The sequence below is a fragment of the Schistocerca americana genome, chromosome 1 (assembly GCF_021461395.2).
Source record: "Schistocerca americana isolate TAMUIC-IGC-003095 chromosome 1, iqSchAmer2.1, whole genome shotgun sequence".
NCBI classification, from domain to species: Eukaryota; Metazoa; Arthropoda; class Insecta; order Orthoptera; family Acrididae; genus Schistocerca; species Schistocerca americana.
The window spans coordinates 120,641,355-120,648,051 of record NC_060119.1 but is presented as its reverse complement, the minus strand read 5'-3'; the positions used below and the strand labels follow the sequence as shown (position 1 = coordinate 120,648,051).

Below are 6,697 nucleotides of genomic sequence, written 5' to 3'. Positions count from 1 at the left end.
ATTGGCGGTCAGTCACTGAATACTTGCACGTCTATGTGCCTGCACACATCTCTGCAGCCATCGTTCAACCCTGTCCTCTATGGCCTGTGGTACACCATAGTTTCCTCGGCACTGGTTTTGGATAGTACCATTTTGCCATGCACGGTACATTTTCACTATGATGGCATGCGAGCTGTTCACAGACTTAGCTGCTTCGGGGCAGAGGGGGTTCATGACAGGTATGACCCATCCCCTCCCCCTTCGATTCAGGTCTGTCACAAAGACCAACGATGGTTACTGAAGTACGGTCATGGTTTGCAGTAACAAGAGTATTGATGATGTTGACCAGACCTCAGATCTCAGATGCTTAGGATGACATGTGCTATTTCTAAATGTTACAAGGCGAACAGAAGCCCCCCCCCCCCCCCCCCCCCCACGCCAACCCTCCTTCCATGTTTTACCCCACACTTTTTCCATTACCAGACTGGTTCAAAAATGACTCTGAGCACTATGGGACTTAACTTCTGAGGTCATCAGTCCCCTAGAACTTAGAACTGCTTAAACCTAACTAACCTAAGGACATCACACACATCCATGCCCGAGGCAGGATTCGAACCTGCGACCGTAGCGGTCACGCGGTTCCAGACTGTAGCGTGTTGGCTTTAAGGCAGTACAACAGAAGACCATAGGTCTCAAGCCCATGTCGAAGGTCATTACCTCGTCTGTGTCGCAATTTGTGTGAATCAATAAAAAAGAGATGTGGCGTCCTTTCGACGCTCTTGTATAGTAGGACATAGTACACCAAAGATGTGATCTAATGCAACGACCTGTGTCAAGAAGGTTCTATAAGCTGGTATGGATCAACTATTGAGCAGTTCAGATAGCGCGCTTCTTGTGGGCGGCAAGCCAAAGGAAAATTTGTATGGACTACAATTTATTTACAGTGTGGGACTACAGGTGGCAGTACACGCGTGGTCCCAAGCCTAAAGAGTGGACTGCTGTCATTCAGTCGAATAATTTGTATAACTTACGTAACCAGAGGCTGTGTAATCAAGTTGTAAAATGGCATAATCAGTTAGTCGGTTTGTCAGTAAAATATAGCTTAGAGTCTGAATTTTTTTGTCAATAAAATATAGCTTAGAATATGAATTTCCCTCGGCCCATTCATTTACCCTATTCTTTCCCTTTTACCAAAAATGTATATTTTATGTTTTTTATGACTAAAATACAGCCAAAAAATACTGTATATTTACCTGTCGGATGCGCAGCGGCACAGTACAGTTGTTGTTTGTATTGCCTGATGAACATCTGTCTCTCAGTTTCGTAATTCCAGACGCGTAACGTGTGGTCTTCCCTCCCAGACGTAACAAAAATCGGTTTCCAAAGACAGGTAGACAGCCCGCTTATGGGCCCGTGATGAAGCCGCTCCCCCAGGATTGAGAACGGAATTTCTGGTTCCTGAGGACACAGTAGCAATGTTGGTAGTCACGAATTGTGAATGTACTATCACTTTAGTCAAATGAAACTATATGCTTCCAGAAACCTTTTTAACTCTCTAACACCTATGATACACATGTGCAGAATGAAACGATATATGAAAATTTGTAGCAAAGCCAGTTTCAGATCCCGTCCTAGGTACGAATTTTAATTTGTCGCTTCAGTCTGTTTCGAATCCTGGCTTTGGTACAAATTTTCATGCATCACTTTAGTCTGCTTATATGTATTGGTACTTTCTTGTTTGTTTAGTAGCGCATCCCTCGAAGTACGTATTCAGTAAATCATAGAATTCAAATTTTTGGACAGAACTCTCTTTAAACACACGATTCAGCAAACCTTCATACTGTTATACAAGAGATGTGTTTCAACAAAACCCATTCGAAGCCTAACATATGATGTATTATGGTTTGGAATGCAAAGGCGCTAGCGCACGTGCACCTTCATTTCCATCACATTCACTTGTTGTTGTATGGCTGTATGGTTTAAAGGATTGGCGCAATGACTATTAGAAACTCTAAGAAACATGAAACGTCAACTACCATATACGTCGATCACATTTCTTGCTCATACAATCGGAAGTGTTTCGTCATAGACGACTAAATGTATAAATAGTCCTGTCAACGAAGAAAATTCGGGGAAAAATTCATGTAGCCGCAAATTTTTGTGTAGTGGCAGGAGGAAGTGTCATGAACAACATACGGAAAATCTAGGTTGGTGGCAAGTGACCGTGTAGGTGAGGTGGCGTTCAAAGATTACCTTTTTATGTTTTTCTTGAATAACTCTAACGCCACAGCTCCTACAAAAATGCTTCCCAGTACAAAATTAAACTGCATTATATTTCCTACAAAAAACATACTACTCATTTTTTCTCTGTCACTAATAGTTTCCACATTGCAGGTGGATGGGAAAGTCATAGATTATTAAAAATATTGTTTTAGCGGTTTAAAGTTAAAGTTGACTGTTAAATTTAATAGATTAAGAACAAATATTAAATGTGTGTATCACGTCTAAGTGCAGTAGAAGCTAGAACATTATTAAGGGATGAACAGTGTTCTGCCAATGTAACAGGATAGGAACGATGGTGAGGGGGGGGGGGGGTGAATGTTAGAAGCGTGAGGGAAGGTAGTTCGCCAAATTGTGGTTATGCATTTTCACCCTTCACATGTTTGTAAAGTGAAGAGCGAGTAGGTGATTCCTCATTCTCTCTTATGCACTAGTCCCAAAAGACAACTATAGCATGTTTCACATATACAGACACTTCAGCAGCTCGCAGTACGTGTTCTGGCGTAACCACTAGCGCCGGAAGTAAGATGAGGAACGCAAGAGAAGAGAAGTGGGTGAAACGACGTCAGCCAATAGCGCGCTGACCAGGATGTCACCACGATACGAGCGGCATCTAGCTGGAGTGAATATAAGCGCCGCTCCCGCCAGCCGGACATTATTGGACAGTATTCACAGAATATCAGCACGGCCTAGCAGAGCGTGCTACGAGAACAGTTATTAGTGATCCACAAAATGTGTGTCAAACTTGCGTAAACATTATATAATAGCAAAGGACTCGGATTTATGTTGCATGCCGCCCATCGCTTGCGACACCTTTGGAAATACAAGGAAGTATTGTCACTCTTCTTATTTGTAATAAAAACTACTAATGTTATTTGCTTGAATTGTTGTATAGCATTCCAAGAACGCAGCATCCTTTAGGCACCCTATACTAGTCAATTGTTAAGTCCACTAGCTTTTCTCCCCAAACATTCAGGTCGCATTCTCCTCTGTGTTGACTTTAAGTCTACAGTCAACCCACAAACTGTCATTGACACTTACCCATTGCCATGCCCAGAGAATCTCATGGGCAAATTAGGCGCTGGACGCTACTTTACAAAAATTGATTTTCGCGACGCTTATCTTCAAATACCGCTCGATGAGGAATATCAAAAGGTGTGTGTAGTAAATACTCATTTGGGCTTGTTTAAATATTTACGTTTGCCTTTTGGTAGTGCTTCTGCACCCACCATTTTCGACTGGTATTCGGAACAGCTGACTGCACATGTTCCAAACTGTTCAAACTATTTGGACGAAATTGTCGTAGCAGATCGTACACCTGAAGAACATATTGCAAATCTGCGTGCTTTGTTTCGTGTGTTATCTGATGGTGGACTAAAGTGTAGACTGTGTGTTTTTTATTTTATTTTATTTTATTTTATTTTTTTCAAACCTGACTTGCAGTATCTTGGTCATGTCATAAACCGTCAAGGTATACATTCTCTGTAGTTGCAATTGTTAGCCATACGTGATTTGCCAGTTCCTTGCAATATTATAGAATTGCAGTCAGTTTTAGGGAAAATGAATATTCGGTTCATATCGAATGTTGTACAAATCGCAGCTCCATTGCATCGCTTGCGTCTTGAGAACGTCCCCTTTGTTTGGACAGATGAGTGCCAAGTAGCTTTTCAAAAACTTCAAGAAGCATTGCTCAGTGGTGTAGTGCTTTCGCATAGATTTGGTGATAAAGACCGGCCTATCAAAATGGTTCAAATGGCTCTGAGCACTATGGGACTTAACTTCTGTGGTCATCAGTCCCCTAGAACTTAGAACTACTTAAACCTAACTAACCTAAGGACATCACACACATCCATGCCCGAGGCAGGATTCGAACCTGAGACCGTAGCGGTCTCGCGGTTCCAGACTGCAGCGCCAGAACCGCGCGGCCACTTCGGCCGGCACCGGCCTATCGCTTTCGTATCAAAAGATGTAATTCTCGTTCAGAATGACAGTGGACAGTCACGTGTGTTGATTCCTACAGCTTTGCAAAAAGAAGTGTTGCAGTTACTTCACCAAGGTCACTGGGGGGATTGATCGTACGGAACAGTTAGCGCGTTGGCACTGTACGTGGCAGGGTAGGGCGCCCAAATAGAACAGATGACTTCACAGTTTCACGCATGTGCCCAAAATCGGTCCGCCCCGCCACAAAAATTCTTTGCTTGGCCTAAGTCGCAATGGCCATGGCAACGTGTGCACATAGACTTTGCGGGACCTTTTTGTAACATTGACTGGTTGATTGTGGTTGACGCGTACAGCATGTCTTGTTGCAACCCTTGTTCACTAAAGTACGACCAGCCCTTAGCGGCTCGCCATCTTACTTACAACTATTCATGACGTCGCCTTTCCGGCTTAGATCTTTTTTAATATGTGACTTGTAAGTACTGCATCTTTTTCCAGTCAGTACAAACTTTAATTTTATTAATGTATTATACGAAACATCCTGACAGATTAAAACTACGTGCCAGGCCGAGACTCGAACTCGGGACCTTTGCCTTTCGCGGGCAAGTGCTCTACAACTGAGCTACCCAAGCACGACTCAACCCCCGTCCTCACAGCTTTACTTCTGCCAGTACCAGCTTCTGTAAAGTTTGGAAGGTAGGAGACGAGGTACTGCTCGAAGTAAAGCTGTGAGGACGGGGCGTAAGTCGTGGTTCGGTAGCTCAGTTGGTAGAGCACTTGCCCGCGAAAGGCAAAGGTCCCGAGTTCGAGTCTCGGTCGGGCACACAGTTTTAATCTGCCAGGAAGTTTCATATCAGCGCACACTCCGCTGCAGAGTGAAAATCTCATTCTGGAAACATCCCCCAGGCTGTGGCTAAGCCAAGTCTCCGATATTTCCTTTCTTTCAGGAGTGCTAGTTCTGCAAGGTTCGCAGGAGAGCTTCTGTAAAGTTTGGAAGGTAGGAGACGATATACTGGCAGAACTAAAGCTGAGAGTACCGGGCGTGAGTTGTGCTTCGGTAGCTCAGATCGTAGAGCACTTGCCCGCGAAAGGCAAAGGTCCCGAGTTCGAGTCTCGGCCTGGCACACAGTTTTAATCTGTCAGGAAGTTTCTTATCAGCGCATACTCCGCTCCAGAGTGAAAATCTTATTCTGGAGTGTATTATATACTTAATATGTTTTAGAACAGTTAGTCTAATTCTGAAGACGACGCTCATAGTAGTGTCGAAACCTGGTCAATTTTGACTTAATATTTCTGACCGGGGGCTTATTTGTTCTAATACAATTCTGACACGGTCACTGAATCTTAGCAGCTATGTTCAAAGTTTTAAGTATCTTTTAGCTGTGCCAATGAACTCGACAACGTAACGTAGCACAATTCGGGTGTTGTCATCGATTTTTCGCCCCGAGGATTTACCTGAAGTAATATGGCAGACAGCGCATCTCAGTTCACGCCAAATGAATTTGAAACGTGCTGTGAACGCAATGGCATACAGCATCTGAATAGTGCACCGTTCCATCCACAGTCAAACGGCGAAGCGGAACGTTTTGCCAGAACCTTCAAGCACCCGGGAACAAGCCTTGCAGCTGTTTCTCGCCTCCTATCGTTCGCAGCCACGAGACGGACCATCGCCGGCGGAATTACTTCACGGCCGCCGCCATCGGACACTGCTCCACCTGCTCCACCCTTCTCAGCATCCGGCGCTGAAGGAATGCCGCAAGTATCGCTTCGCGCCGCATGATATCATGTCTGGTTTTTAGCGGCAGCAGAGGGTGGGCGCGAGGGGAGATCGTCCGTCGACTTGGCGCTTGCATGTATCTTCTTTCAGGTCCAGAAAGATTGCAGCGCCGACATCAAAATCAGCTTCGCCTCTGTCTTGCACGATGATCTTTCAGTCTCTCTTCCCCCAGATTCGCGGATCCAGAGGACAGTGCAGCCACAGCAGTCACCAGAGGGTGTCACCACGACACCGCAGGACGACCCCATGGAGACGGAACCTTCACCTCCTCCGCCTTCTCTCTTCCTACCGACGGAGCAGGACCCGCCCACACCGCAGCAGTCGCCACCTTCTTCATCTGGTCCATGACAACAGGAGGTGGACGCGTACCCTTCTGGTTGCTTTCCTGGGGACGTTTCCGCCAGAGCGCAGGCCAGATAACTGGGTACAGCCGGAAGCTTGACGTCCCCTGAAGCCACAGCTTCCGGCCCGACGTTGCTCCCACACTCCTGTATCCCCTGCCGTGGTCGCACTCCCTACACAACGACGGTCCGTCGCTTTGGGGAGGGAGGGGGGGGGGAGGGCATGAATGTTCTGGCGTAACCACTAGCACCGGAACGAAAATGAGAAATGCAAGAGAAGAGAAGTCCTCCACGATAGGAGCAGCATCTAGCTGTAGTGAATACGAGCGTCGGTCCTGCCAGCCTCGGCGGGACATTAGTGGGCAGTATTCGCAGAGTATTA

The 6,697-nt window shown here is 45.7% G+C and overlaps 1 non-coding gene across 1 annotated transcript; it reads left to right on the top strand.

The window, feature by feature from the left end:
- Window positions 1-4,947: 4,947 nt before the first annotated feature.
- Window positions 4,948-5,022, top strand: Trnas-cga. Its single transcript has one exon. It is a non-coding gene; the product is annotated as a tRNA-Ser (tRNA).
- The last annotated feature ends 1,675 nt before the right edge of the window (window positions 5,023-6,697 follow it).